The 16,085-nt window shown below is 39.7% G+C and overlaps 1 long non-coding RNA gene across 1 annotated transcript in view; it reads right to left on the bottom strand.

Moving 5' to 3' along the window:
- The window catches only part of LOC130301102 (uncharacterized), a 28,470-nt gene extending 22,498 nt beyond the window's left edge, over positions 1 to 5,972 (bottom strand). Inside the window, exons 1-7 of the long non-coding RNA XR_008851804.1 lie at positions 5,705 to 5,972; positions 5,490 to 5,618; positions 4,906 to 5,137; positions 4,681 to 4,821; positions 4,460 to 4,585; positions 3,325 to 4,343; positions 378 to 588 (exon numbers count right to left, since the gene is read on the bottom strand). This is a non-coding gene — a long non-coding RNA (uncharacterized LOC130301102). The remainder of the gene's footprint in view (positions 1 to 377; positions 589 to 3,324; positions 4,344 to 4,459; positions 4,586 to 4,680; positions 4,822 to 4,905; positions 5,138 to 5,489; positions 5,619 to 5,704) is intronic.
- Between the last annotated feature and the right edge of the window lie 10,113 nt (positions 5,973 to 16,085).

Genomic DNA, 16,085 nt, shown 5'->3' with positions numbered 1-16,085 from the left:
CATTTTAGGTCTCCTTTAGCCTGGAACGCTGTAAAATGAAGTTAACTGAAGCAATTTGCGCGATCGAATCGCGGCGACATTTGCATTTGTTGCAAATCAAATTTTTCATGAAATTTGTAACGAATTCGGGTTCGTCAGCTTCGATTCGCTCATTTCTAGTAGTTATAGTCATCTTCAAACACAAGAGGGTGCTCACAAATAGTTTGGGATTTCTCAATGAGCCAGAGACAATCAAAGAGATCTCATCTGGGCTCACAAAATATAAGTAGCGGGAAACATTTTCTACCTAATAGAAAATACATAGATGTCAGTTAATGTATTCAATGTCTAACAAGTTTCCTGTAATGCATACAAAGTGATAGAAAAATCATACATACCATTTGCCTTATACTCAACTCTGAGAAGTGAACTGCCAGGTATTCTCTGAAGCTTAGAAACATTTGGGAATTCACATCATGCTTCTTGTGGACACCAGGCTCAGTCGATTTTCTTCTTAAGGTTACAGAGCTACTCCTGAAACAGTGAACAATTAACCCCTTAAGGACCGGGGTTTTTTCCGTTTTTGCATTTTCGTTTTCTGCTCCTTGCCTTTAAAAAAATCATAACTCTTTCAATTTTGCGCCTAAAAATTTATATGATTGCTTATTTTTTGCGCCACCAATTCTACTTTGTAATGACGTCAGTCATTTTGCCCAAAAAGCTACGGTGAAACGGAAACATTTTTATTGCACGACAAAATTGAAAAAAAAAAACGCCGTTTTGTAAATTTTGGGGGCTTCCGTTTCTACGTAGTACATTTTTCGGTAAAAATGACACCTTATCTTAATTCTGTAGGTCCATAAGATTAAAATTATACCCTACTTATATAGGTTTGATTTTGTCGTACTTCTGGAAAAAATCATAACTACATGCAGGAAAATTAATACGTTTAAAATTGTCATCTTCTGACCCCTATAACTTTTTTATTTTTCTGTGTTTGGGGCGGTATGAGTGCTCATTTTTTGCGCCATGATCTAAAGTTTTTAACGGTACCATTTTTGCATTGATAGGACTTATTGATCGCTTTTTATTCATTTTTACTTGATATAAAAAGTGACCAAAAATGCACTATTTTGGACTTTGAAATTTTTTTGCGCGTACGCCATTGACCAAGTGGTTCAATTAATGATATATTTTTATAATTCGGACATTTCCGCATGCGGTGATACCATATATGTTTATTTTTATTTACACTTTTTTTTTTGTTTTTTTTATGGAAAAAGGGGGGTGATTCAAACTTTTAATAGGGGAGGGGTTAAATGATCTTTATTCCCTTTTTTTTCACTTTTATTTTGCAGTGTTATAGCTCCCATAGGGACCTATAACACTGCACACACTGATCTTTATCATTGATCACTGTTTTCTCATAGGAAACCAGTGATTGATGATTCTGCGGCTTGACTGCTCATACCTGGATCTCAGGCACTGAGCAGTCATTCGGCGATCGAACAGCGAGGAGGCAGGTAGGGACCCTCCGGCTGTCCTGCAAGCTGTTCAGGATGCCGCGATTTCGCCGCGGCTATCCCGAACAGCCCACTGAGCTAACCGGCAGTTTTTACTTTCACTTTTAGCCGCGTGGCTCAGCTCCGAGTGCGCGGCTAAAGGGTTAATAGCGTGCGGCGCCGCGATCGGCGCTGCACGCTAATAGCGGCGGTTCCCCGGCTTCGCTATGACGCCGGGCCCGCCATGATATGATGTGGGGTTACCGTGTAACCCCGCGTTATATCACGGGAGCAGGACCAAGGACGTACCGGTACGTCCTTGGTCCTTAAGGGGTTAATATGCATACTATCCATTAGTGGGTACACTAGAATCATAATAGTGTTATAATACATCAATATTATTACAAAATTTAAGAAAGGAAATTAAGCTTTCTCATCCAGTTAAGTAACTTCATCAGAAGGTTGCCTAAGGATGCACATAAAATCAGCATTAACATTTGATAGATAGATAGGTACATCCCAAGGAGAGCAGTACAACCTATTGGATGAACACTGATGCATTGTAATTCACATCATGTGATATACTTGGCCACATATCAAAAATGTGCACTTCAATATGTAGGATGCACTATCCGGAAATGTAAAACCCACATTGCGGAGCACCTAAGATCTGCTACATCTACACTAGACGTTTGTTCACACCAGGGCACTTTGTTCCGTATGACTATCAGTAAACCTTCACTGATGCACAGGTCCGATACAGGTTTTCCACATGATCCATTTTTTATGGGGCTATATTAACCTGACATCCACCGGAACTGCCGTCACACGCCGGCTCATGTGGATGGAAGGACCCAGACAACTACTTTTATCAGGTATACTATAAAACCAGCACAGTTCTGTTTGTCACTTGCCATGACTAAGGACCCCTTGTTGGTCCGAAACAGTTTTAATTCCTATCTAAGTTTTAATGGACTGAATAAAGCTTGAATTTTAACAGTCAGCTGAGAAGCCGGATACCCCTCCATTTCCCACTACTTGTGCTACGGGCAGGCGGCCTGCATCTCCGAGCTCCAGCGTCATCTATTCACACAGTTTGGCGTCTCTGAACAAGGACTAGATTGGGCTATGTGGTGAGTGAGCCGAGTGGCTCTATTTATATTCTACACTGATGCAGGTGCATGCTATAAGGGAACCTGGGTTGGAGGTTCCACTCACATACACAAATCCAGTAAACAGCAGCACACAAGATTGTGAAAAAAAATTATGAAGATTTATTCCATTTCCAGTGCAAAAAAACGAAGCAACGTTTCCGCAGCCTCTCGCTGCCTTTCTCAAGCTCTGGAGAAATGCAGCGAGAGGCTGCGGAAATGTTGCTCCGTTTTTTGCACTGGAAATGGAATAAATCTTCACCATTATTTTCACAATCTCGTGTACTGCTGTTTACTGGATTTGTAGATAGATAGATAGATACAAAAGATAAAACCGCAGCACACAAAAAATGTCTAGGTGCAAAAAAAGTTATTTATTCCACCTTCAGCAAAAATGTATCAGGTGCAACTTTTCGGTAGTCTCACACCACCATCCTCAGGCAGTGTGAGACTACCGAAACGTTGCACCTGATAAATTTTTGCTGAAGATGGAATAAATAACTTTTTTTGCACCTAGACAATTTTTGTGTGCTGCAGTTTTATCTTTTGTATTGAAGTTGGAGTCCTTTACCAAGTCTCCTATGACTGCGTGTACCTTATTGAAATTCTGCTGATGTGCTGCTTTTCTGGGTTCTAGATAGATAGATAGATAAGTAGGTAGATAGACAGATACTAAAGTATATATTACTTACTTTTCAGATGGTGCATCCATGATGCTCCAAAAAATCTACAAAGAACTCTTGTGCACTGGAAAATCCACTCTTCTTGTCATTGACTGTCATAGAAGACAATACTCAGACTCCACAACTTCACGCATTCTCTTCTTTGCTTCCTCCACCTCTTGGGTGATTTCAGCTTCAGTTGCTGTTTTCATCCACACCCTGTGGAGGTGAACTGACAGCTTTCCTTGCATTCTCATGCAATACTTGCAGCCCAATTGAGTTCGGTTTTCCTTCTGTTATCAGGCCATCTTTTCTGAAAGAGATAAAGAGATATTGATTTAAATATATAACAATTCAAAATGCTTGCTAAATAAAACTGTGAAAGGCAAGGATCCATAACAACAGAGTAGGAGAACAGTCCAGGAGTACAATGTCCAGCTAAGAAGGAGTTGAGAACTTGCTTCCAGTAGCTTGGCAAAAAGTGAACTGCTGGCCTAGTTTCTAGAAGCTGTATTTATGTAAGTCAGTGACCAATGAGATTGCAGTATGAGACAAAACAACTAATTACCATGAAGTTTTATTATTTTAGCATGATTTTATTTTATTCTAACATAATTAAAAATGTTGACACCTTCAAGGTGCCCAAATTTCACACCTTGCCAAGGAGTGGTTTCTGTTCACACCTACCCACATTCCAGTAGTAGGCCTAAAACAGGCAACTACTTTATTCCATGAGTAAAAACAGAAACATTCTGTTACACTTTGAAAATTATAAGTGACATTTTTAACCTATAGTAACCTAATAAATAAATATAGATAAATATGAGGAATGTGCCTTCCCTTATGAAGCCAAACATGTTTTTCCATGAATTTCTGTCTCATAACAGCTCAGCGATCCTCATAGCAAGCACCTTGATACATCATTGACCAACTTTATTTTGGCCTCTGTCAGTGTTGTTTTGATCACATCATTGCTGCTATGCTTCATGCACTTCCATGGCTGGACTCATTTTCTTCGAAGCCTAGTACTTCTCCGGCAATCTTCAGTCCTGAGGAATAAAAAAAGAAAGAAGAAAGTCCAATGTTATAACCTGATATCAGGACATTCACTGGAAGATTTGTGATTATCCACCAAATAAAATCAATCAATGTCTGGTTTAGTTACCTGCTAGAGCTTGCTGGTGGTGTCTGCCTCTGCTTCCGTGACCTTGTTGACATCGAGCTTGCTGGTGCTGTCTGCCTCTGCTTCAGTGACCTCATTGACATTGCTGGCAATGAGGGAGCTTTTGCTCTGCACATAAAACATATATGAACATTAATATGCAATCATAGAAAGCATCCACTCATTAGCAAAGCACAATGATATTATTATGACAGTCTATTTACCTTGAAATCCAGCCAGTATCATCCTGGTCACTTATTGTGTCCTGGGAAGTTATGTCCTCGTCTTCTTGGCTGTCGTCATCCTTTGGATCCAGAAGATGATCATCGGGCAAGCCCGGATGAAGGAGACTCGATTCCAGATTTCTTTATAGGAAACATAAAAAACATAAATGACTTAGCAATCAATATTGCAGAGCTATAATTGCTTTTACTCCCACAATCTAGTACCTTGAGGTGCTGGCTTGTGGCTCATTTCCCATGACTTGCCCTGCTTGTACTACTAGGTGGTAGCCGTGGCAAATATCAGTAAGTGTCTTTTCTCTATAGTTTCTTTCAGCCGTGAGGTTGGTATGTGCCAGATATTTGGAAAACATTCTTTTCTGAGTCTGAATAATTAGGAACGGTCCATGTTTCACAAACCCTTATGGCAAGCTGGCTAGAAAATTCGGGAAGTTTCAACCTAGAATTAAAAAGAAGATGGTAAACACATAAAATATGGCACTATATTTGCACTTTGAAAATGATAAGTGACTTTTTTGAATCTTACTTCTTGTGGTACCGCAAGAGGTCATTTGAAACATTATAAATCTCTTTTCCAGAAGTCGATAGGAAGAAGTTTTCCTTTGGAGAGTTTTTGTGTAGCAAATGTGGTCTCACTTTTTCAAAGTAGACTTTAAATCATTGTGGAAAAAAAACTATATATACATATACACACACACACATATATATATAATATATATAACACATATTAGAAATGATCGAAATGCATTTTCTCCACATTATGTTAACCCATAACCTCAGATAAAGCTTACCATTTCTTCCTCCTTGTTTAACACAAAAGTAGCCACTTGTTGTGAAGCTGTATTATGTAGCTTAACACCAATTATAGAAAGTTTCTCCCCATTATATGTGTGGGAGATTCGTTCTTTCCACTCAGAAACCTAGGAGCCAAGAGTTGGAAAAGTTTAATGGACAGAAAAGCAAACCAACAATAAATATGCAAAAAGGGTATGATAAAGCGACTCACAGTCATATTTTGCACTACCCCTGGTCGTTGTAGATGCTTCAATACAAGCAGGGCCTCCAAATAATAAATTATTTCTAGATATGCTGCTCGATCAGTGTTTCCAGTGTTTTTTCAGAGAGAAAGCGAGAGAAAGCGAGAGAGAGAGAGCGAGAGCGAGAGAATTTTGTTATATCTACAAGCATGCAACATTGCAGGGGTATATTCAATGACATTGTCAATCCCTGGTACCTAAAACTAAGAAGCATATCATAATACTGTACAAAATAAGATGCATTTAATATTACTTTATATATAAAATATAGGTTGCAATACTAAGTGTACATTCCATGCAGTTTGGGGGTAGGAACATTCCATAGCATTGGCATTAGACAATTTCCATAGCAATAGGCAACCTTAGCTGCCAAACTTGACACCTAACAAGTTTGGCTGCTTGGCACTGTTAGTTTTGACACCTTGGCACAAAAAAAGCTGGTTCTTGTGTCAAAGCCGGCTCCGGTGTGACTAATTAAATTAATTTTGGCAGCTAAGGTATTCTTTTGCTATGGAAATTGTCTAATGCCAATGCTATGGAATGTGCCTACCCCCAAACTGCATGAAATGTACACTTAGTATTGCAACTTATATTTTTATATATAAAGTAATATTAAATGTATCTTATTTTGTACAGTATTATAGATACTAGGGATTGTCTAATGCCAAAGCTATGGAGTGTGTTATTTCTTTATATTCTAGAAATGCTTTGATGTAAATGCTAAAAAAGTAACCTAGAGAAACCTTTACAGCGAGAAACTTATATTAATAGAGAGAATAGCTCACTGTTTGCTGACAACCTCTCTAGAAATCCCCTTTTACAACCTCTTTTGTATGTCTTCGGTAACTTTTTGAAAGTAATCGCAGGACTTATACAAAGTTGGATGTTTTGTAAAGAGGTTAGTGGATCTAAGCTGATAGGTCATGAACCTCCGGACATGTTTCAGGTAGTTGAAGATGGTCTGGTTTGCTAGATTCAAATCACTTAGCTTGGTAAAGAAGGAGTTTGCCTTTTCCACATCCTTCACTAACTGCAGGTTTACAGTCTTTTGGTTCATGTAAAAAAGGAATCTTGCAACATCTTCAACCTCATGTTTATAGTTATTAACCTTCTTCCTTGCTCTTCCTCGTGATCTTCTTCTGGAATGCTGTCTCTCTCCTATATATTGGTCCTCGGTCTCCTTAGCTAAATGAAGATACAATAACACATTGTATATACAACTTTAGTCTAAGTTTTAAAACACATACTAATAACAAATACATGTACTTACCGTATATACTCGAGTATAAGCCGGTGGGGGTGGCGAGGGGGATGGGCCAGGCCGTCCATCATACCCAACTACGCTGCAGGGACCATCCAAATTCCAGTGGAGAGGGTGAGCCAGTCCGGGCCATCCATCTTGACTGGAAAGCCCTCTTCACCGCTCCGAGCCAGCCCGGGACTAGTGACGCTGACTATTGATGCAGCCACACAGGGACGTCCGTGCCCAGCAGATGTCCGTGATGCCAGGGGCGTCCCTGCGCACGGACGTCCCTCCGCAGCATCATCGTCACTAGTACGGGGCAGGCCCGGAGTGGAGAAGAGGGCCTTCGGGTCAAGATGGACAGCCTGGACCGGCTCAACTGTCCCCTTGGAATTCGGACGGTCCCCGCAGCTTAGATGGACGACGATGGATGGCTGCTAGGGAAGGACCAACAGAGCTACAACTGGGGAAGTGAGTAGAGAACAAGAGAGAGGGGTATGTATGATGACGAAAGTCTTGATGATGACAGGGGGGATGAGGGGGGTCTGGATGATGACAGGGGGGATAATGTGGTCTGGATGATAACAGGGGGTCGGGATGATGACAGAGGGGGTCAGGATGGTGACGGGGGGGGGGGGGGGGGCAGATTATATATTTTCCACCTTAGGCTTATACTTGAGTCAATAAGTTTTTCCCAGGTTTTTGGGGTGAAATTAGAGGGCTCGGTTTATACTCTAGTATATACGGTACATTTTGGGTACAGACTCCATGATATCCTAAAGATTTTCCATTTGGAGACAAAACAATAAAATTTGCAGAAGTATCAGCCAAAAGATAAATGGAAAGGATATCAAAATCCTCAAATGAAGTAACTCGCAAAAAAACAAACACAAAATGGTTCGGAGTTCCAAAAAGCATAAACTTGTTTGAAGATCAGAACTTCAGTGAATTTCCAACACCCGTCTGTTAAGCTGATCTCAGAGCTGCCCTTTTATACAGAAAGCTAGACTACCTTGACCAATAGGAACAATGAAGGATTTGAAGGTGTGCATACATTTCATGTAGTTTGTGGCTCCGAGGTGTCCACACTGGCTCCAGTGTCCCTAATTAAATTATGCTAAGGTATCTATTGTTATGGAAATTGCCAAAGCTACAAACTAAATGGAATGTACGTTTAGTATTGCAACACATACATATATACATATACACATACATATTGCATTGCTTGTATATAAAGTAATATTAAATGTATCTAATTTTGTACAGTATTATTATATGCTTCTTAGTTTAAGGTACCAGGGATTGACAAGGTTATTGAATACACCCCACAATGTTGCATGCTTGTAGATATGGCAAAGTACTCTCTTTCTCTCTCTCTCCCTCTGTTTCCTTCTCTCTCTTTCTTTCTCACTGTCTCTCTCTCTCTCTTGCTTTCTCTCTCGCTCTCCCTCTGTTTCTTTCTCTCACTCTCTGTCTCTCTATCTATCTATATGGAATATATATCTATCTCTCTCTCTCTATATCTATATATCTATAGATCTATATATCTATATATCTATATATCTATATATATACACATATACATACATACATACATTCTGAGTTCAGTTGAACAGACTGCTGTTTGATATTCTCTGAAACTCTACTCTCTTATCAGATCAGAGAGTGTTTTGCCATATCTACAAGCATGCAACATTGCAGGGGTATATTCAATGACATTGTCCATCCCTGGTACCTAAAACTAAGAAGCATATCATAATACTGTACAAAATAAGATGCATTTACTATTATTATATATATATATATAATATATATATATATATATATATATATAAAAATATAGGTTGCAATACTAAGTGTACATTCCATGCAGTTTAGGGGTAGGCACATTCCATAGCATTGGCATTAGACAATTACCATAGCAATAGGCTACCTTAGCTGCCAAACTTGACACCTAACAAGTTTGGCTGCTTGGCACTGTTAGTTTTCACACCTTGGCACCAGAAAAACTGGTTTAGTGTCAAAGCCGGCTCCAGTGTCACTAATTAAATTAGGTTTGGCAGCTAAGGTATTCTATTGCTATGGAAATTGTATGGAGCCAAAAATTGTCCTTTGCTCCTATTGGTCAAGGTACCCTAGCTTTCTGTATATAAGGGCAGTTCTGAGTTCAGCTTAACAGACCGATGTTGGAATTTCACTGAAGCTCTACTCTTATCAGATCTCCAGTGTTTTATTTCTACAGGATCTCTGGGCATTTGCTCAATTTTTCCCCTCTATTTCTTTTCTGTATACTCTTCATACAGTATAATTTGTTTGCTGTTAACCCAATAGCTTTTTTTAAAGCTGTGTTAATTTTTCTACTTTATATTTTACAGAATATCTCACATTATAAGCTTACATTTTAAGATGGAATCCAAAGTGTAAGTGTTTTTTATAATGTATTATTATTTGATCTTAAATGCTTATGTCACAATGTTTATTTTTCCCATAATGTACATTTTAATAATAATATATGTATTCAACAGGCACAACAGAACCCCAATGACCTGCCCCATCTGCTTCAAAATAGACAACGTCTTGGGGACCCATCTGCGTAGGAAGTGCCTGAAGCATGGCAGCGATGATGAGATCAAAGAAACCCTGGCGGGGGCCAAAAGAAACTTGTCCAATGTAGCATCAAAGGGACTTGCTATAAATTACAGTGAGGTTGCGGCACTGTTGTGTAACGGAAAATGCATACAGAACATGATTGGATTCCTGAAGAACCGTGGCTTTTTTATTTATAACAGTCCTGCTGTGCAAAGGTTTGTATTATTGTATACTCTATTATGATATGATTTATTTTTATTTGTTTTCATTTGATTTCATAAAGTATTCATTTTGTCTTTCCACTTGAAAATAGTCAATTTGTAAAATGCGGACATAAGGAAGTTAGGATCCTACAGAAAAATATTGATTGTGTGAGGAAAGAAATTGGGACACAGACAGAACCAGAGATGGCTATTTATCAGCCTAAGAGGTAATGGAAATGTGTCTCTCAGTATAGATAATATATATATATATATATATATATATATATATATATATATATATATATATATATATATATATATATATATATATATAATGTTTCTATGCATGTGATATTAAACTATCTCATTGTCTTATAGTTTTGAAGACCCTGGACAACAACCAATACAGGCTATGATCAATGACTTGGACACAGAAGAGGATAGAGAACGACAAGAGAAAAACCAAGGAGAACAAGAAGATCTAGGCAAAGGAGAGCAAGAAGAGAAAGAAGAACAAGAAGAGCAAGAAGAACAAGAAGTGCAAGAAGAACAAGAAGAGCATGAAGAACAAGAAGAGAATGAAGAAGAAGAGCAAGAAGAAAAAGAAAACGGAGCAACAGCAACAGTCCAGCGAAACATTGCATGGAAAAACCCACTGAGGAAGAAGATGACCGAAGCGGGAATGTACAAAAGGCATTCCCTGGAAATGAAACCAATTTCCGATTTTGCTTCATACCTCTCAAAGACCTTAGGGGTTGTGAGGTACAAACAAGAGGTGGAAAATGTTGCACGTTTCCTATATTATATGGATAATGAGAAGCCATCTCTGAAGTTCATATATAATATTCAGAAGACAAATGAATATTTTGCCAAGCTACTGGATATAGGAAATACTCATCAAACCGTCTTCAATTACATGAAGAATTTGAAGAGGTTTATCTCATATCTGATGGATGCAACAGACCTATCGGTAACAGACAAGGAGGCTTATAACATCGCCGGTTTCTATTTGGTTCAGCTTGGGGTCTTCCAGAAAAGACTAAGCAAAGGAATATCCAAAGAAAACATGTCAAAGAAGTAGGTGTTAAAAACATGAATAAATATTATTAACTTCAAAAATTGTATACTTCAACAAACTTCCCTTTCTTATATTATGCATTTATCAAATTTTCATTACTTTCTTTCCATAGAGAAAAATGTTTGGCAGAGGATGTGCAGAAACCAACAGACCTGGGATCCATCCTTCGTATTGCAGAACCCGCTTTCAAGTCTGCTTTAAATAAGGCAGAAAATGAGGGTGGACTGACTGAAAATGAAAAATTGACTATTCTTAACTATCTGGAGTGTCTAATTGTTTTGAGGAAGCTGCAGCGACCTGGAGTGGTGCAGAATTTGACAGTAAGTAGCATTATTTTCTATATTGCTGCCTTTCTATGAAATATATAGGTTTATCTTTGCTCTTCAATCTCACACTTTGTTTATTTGGTAGGTAGATGAATGGAAAAATAGAAATCCTCATCATGGAACTCATATAGGCATAACAGTGCATGAACATAAAACGGCTGCCAATCAATTAGCTGCTCTGGTATTGACTGCAGAAGAGGAAAAGGTACGCATCCTATATTATACAACCTGAGATCTGTCTATCTGTCTTTTAATGTATCTTTATTTGATCTGTTATATTTGTTATTGATCTAACTAATTGGAATTTTCTTATCTTTTTTTTTTAGTGGTTTGATATCTATTTTAACAAAGTCAGACCTACATTTCTAAAGGGGATGGATGAAATAAAGAACTTTTTTATCACCTCTTCTGGTCAAAAGATTCACTGTGTATCACAAGATATCTCAAGATTTCATTGCAAGTAAGTGTGTGTGTGTGTGTGTGTGTGTGTGTAGATATATATATATATATATATATATATTATATACATATATATATATATATATATATATATATATATATTATATACACACGTTAGCATTGATCGATTTCTGTTCTACAGGTTGAACATTTACAAATTGAATATTATGTTAATATTTTTTTGTACGTTTTATAGATTTGGATTGCAAACAGTGACCAGTCAAATGGCCAGAAGGAATGCGGAAACCTTTGTGTCCTCAAAATGCAAAGAGATATTTTCAAAATATCTTTCACATTCTAATCATACGGCTGAACATGTCTTTCGGGAGAAGATTATGGATAACATTGTGAAAGCATCAGAGATGCCAATGCTGTATGAGAGCAAAGATTATCCTACCACCTCCAAGTAAGTAGTTGAACACTCTTTTTATTATTAAAAATCTTATTGATCTTATTATTATCATTATAAAATCTTATTTATTAAAATCTGTGTCTCTTCTTCAGATCTAAAGTAGAGGAAAAACCTGCTACCTTGCTTATAACATCAAAAGAGGACGAGTTTGAAAAATTCATTGAAAAGTATCCTGTAAATGTGGAGAAGGAGCCACCCCCTCTAAAAATATGCCTTGCTGAGTCTGCTGTCCATGGGCAACAATTATATGACAGGTGGAGGAAATTGCAGAACAGGATGCGAGTGCAGTATATAACTGGTAAGAGTAACATAACCCTCATAGAACAGTTTACCTCAGGAGGTGGCCATAGCAGGAACAGATGATAGCCACATTCACCTCAAAGCCTTAATACATTCTTTGATTTATTCCTGACAGGATTGCTTCAAGATCATCGATCAAGTGAAGAGGAGGTGAGGAAATGCATTGGACGGCAGCGATGGAAGAAGAACTTACCAAGGATCAAAGACATTTTAGAGAAATTGAAGAAAACGTGATTTCAGTGGAAACAGTGACATTTGTTTTTATTTAATGTGGTTTGGCATGATGGGGTTTGCTGAATAAATATAATTTCCTTATTTTTGGGGACTGTGATAATGGGGTTTTTTGCTTAATAAATGCACTTTAATTTTCATGCACTTTCATCAATAAATATATTCATTTTTATTGAATACTTTGTCTGGAAGTTTATTAGGGTACATTTAGGATAATGGGTTTTGGTTAGGTAAATATGAATGGGGTTTTACAGCATTTTCACAAACCTCACAGAGAGACCGGTTACACACATACCCTCATAATACACACCTCAGCTGCTTTAGGTCATAATACATACCTTAACCCCTGCAGGTATGTTAGGTTTAAGGGTTAAAGTTAGGGATTAGGGGTTTGGTTTAGGGGTTAAGGGTTAGGGTTAGGAGTTAGGTTCAGGGTTAGGTTAAGGGATAGGGTTAAAGTTAGGGGTTAGGTTTAGGGGTTAGGGTTAAGTTTAGAGTTAGGGGTTAGTGGATAGGGTTAGGTTTAGGGTTTGTGTTAAGTTTAGTGTTAGGGGGTTAGAGTTAGGGTTAGGTTAAGTGTTACGGGTTAGGGTTCAGTGACATAGGAAACAGTGACATTGTTTTTTCTTATTTTCATTTGATGTAGTTTGTCATGATGGGGTTTGCTGAATACATATAAGGTCATAATACATACCCCAGCTACTGAAGAATCTCATAATACACACCTCAGCTGATGCAGAACCTCATAATACACACCTCAATTGCTTCAGGTCATAATACATACCTTAACCACTGCATGTAATAATACACACATTATCTGCTACAGAACTTCAGAATACATATTTTAGCTGCTGTAGAACCTCACAATACTCAACTCAGCTGCTGCAGAACCTCATAATACATAACCCAGCTTCTGTAGGTCTAAATACACACATCAACCACTGCAGGTCATAATACACATTCTAGATGCCATTCCCTGAAAGAAGGCCCCACAGACTAGATTCAGGGCTCCTCTTGTAGTCCTAGACCTACTCTACAAAACCTAAATTTGGTATTCCTATGCCCAAAGGGGGCTGCTGGACAGGACTTCCATGGGGGGGGGGGGGGGGTCACTTTATGTAAACAGGACTTCCATGGGAGCCACATTATGGAAATCTCTGCTTCCGAAGCCAGCTAAATAACCCCAAATTTGACCCACTCCCATTTCTCGAAGGAAGGTCTCAAAAACAAGCTTGAGGGCTCCTTTTGTAGCCCTAGACCTCCTCCACAAACACTGAAAATTTGGTATTCATTTGCTCAAAGGGGGCTGCTGGACAACACATACAAAGGGGGGGGGCACTTTTTGGAAAACTACGCAGAAAATGTGTATCCCAGCATTTCAGATTTGACTCGAGGGAAGGTCCCAAAAACAAGCTTGAGGGCTCCTCTTGTAGCCCTAGACCTCCTCTCCAAACTCTCGCCCTCGCCGATGCTACCTTCCTGGTACATTTCAAGGAGAGCATCAAATGACATTTAAAATCGGATAACCCTAACCTTACCTCCCTGGTACATTTCAACTTAACTTTATCTAAGAGCCGAGGAACGGTCTCTCGAATCACCTAGTGCAAGAAAAAGTGCAAACGTGTTACACTAAAAAAAAAAAAAGAGCACAAAGGATGCAGTCTATCAAAAGTCTTTCTCCGATAGGAGAGAGGGCCCCCAACAAACCTTACCTTTCACCTCTGGACCAGAAGGTACTTGAAAGGTTCCAGGTTTAATGTCCCTTTTCGCTGAAGCTACTAAGGGACCACAAATGCTCCTGGTCGGAATCCTGCCCATGCAGTAGTACCCAGAGTTTTTACAGGGAGGTGAGGAACCTCATGGCCACAAATACCTCCCCTAGACCGCCAGGAGGGACACCCAGAAGGGCTCCCGCATCCTAACAATCCTGTGGACACACAACACGCAAAAAGTGACAAAAATAAATAAATAAGTAAATGTGTGCAGATATACTGCCTGGATCTATAAAAATTACTCTGATCCTAGCCAGAAGGCCGGGAATCAAGAGGTGAGTGCCACAAGATGAGGAGTTCATGATGCCCATGCTTCAGTTTTTGAATGAGCTTTATTGTCCGTTCAGTCATTACAAGTCATACGATAAATTACCATCACACAAAGCATGACAGTACAATACACAGCACAGGTTCCCTAAGCTGTACATTGCACCGCATGCTCCTCTAACACTCCGCTCAATGCTGTAATAAAAAAGTACAAGAAGGGGCGTGGCCGGAAGTCAATGGAGTAGGATGCCAGACTCCTGAGCTCTGCTCCACAGCTATATTAATTGTGGTTAAATACCTGCCTAAACCTTCAAAAAGCCCACCTTCTTGCTCCTGCAAGCCCCTGGACTACCCCGGTCATGATCGGGACCGCTCTCAAGCAGCTCCGGAGCGCACACACTGAAGAGGAGAGCGGGGACTGCTCTGCATGAGGGGAGCACTCATCCGCCATTGCGCTTCGACACGTGGATCCCGCACCTCACTGGCCACAGTAGGAGGGACAGGCGGGATGCACCGGGAAGTGAGTAGGCGAAAGCCCCAATACCCCTTGTACCTGTCAACTGGCGAATCCCAGAGGATAAGAGGCAGCAGCTGGAGATCCTCGGCATTACAGTGTGTTTCCCTCCATTACACACGCTGCGCACAATCTTCCTGGTCCCTGATGCCACACTGCTGCAGTTAAGTGTACTCACACAAGCACTACTGCTGAAAGCCCCTGATAGGAGACGGAGGTGGCTATAAGCCACACAAAAGTGGACAACTTGCTTGAGCCTCTGCATACTGAAAGGGGAATATATAGTACTTGCTGGGACATTGTATGAGGACTTAAGTGTGCCCACTGATATTAATATTGATACAGATCTATTCTGTTGCACCTGAGGATATTTGGGGACATTTCATATCTCTTAAGAGTATCTCTACTTTATTCAGTCGAAACTAGAAGAATATATATATAATAGACACCTGATACTTTCTCATATTATTGACTGTGGGATTAAAATTGGAATTGTCTATACTTCTATATGGCTCCTCTTAACTCACATATAAATAGAATTCTGCTGCCCTCTAGAGGCGAACTTGCAAATTGTCTCACACTATCCATTGCACTTACAGTCTTCCTGAACCTCCACCATTGAAAAAGGGGACGTAGTTCCCCGAAACGCGTCTGGTGTTAAGACAACCCTGCACATCATCTGAGACAATCGTTACTGCATTGCCGGTCCTCACCTACTCTCTCACCTGCTCCCCGTGCCGATGGGGTAGAGAGGATACCTCCAGCGTTGCCATACGCTGCTACGACCACTAGGCTGCCACACGCTGCTTCACAGCCATCATCTCCGACCCCCAGCACCGGATCATATCACCCCTCCTACATTTCTCCTGTGCCGCCGGGACAGAGGGAAGTGTATCCGGATCGCAAGCACAGCTGCACTCACCTGTAGCTGTAGCCGGTAAGAGGCACTAAGTGCC

This window comes from Hyla sarda, unplaced genomic scaffold (assembly GCF_029499605.1).
Source record: "Hyla sarda isolate aHylSar1 unplaced genomic scaffold, aHylSar1.hap1 scaffold_111, whole genome shotgun sequence".
Lineage (NCBI taxonomy): Eukaryota > Metazoa > Chordata > Amphibia > Anura > Hylidae > Hyla > Hyla sarda.
This window is presented reverse-complemented; position numbering and strand designations above follow the sequence as displayed.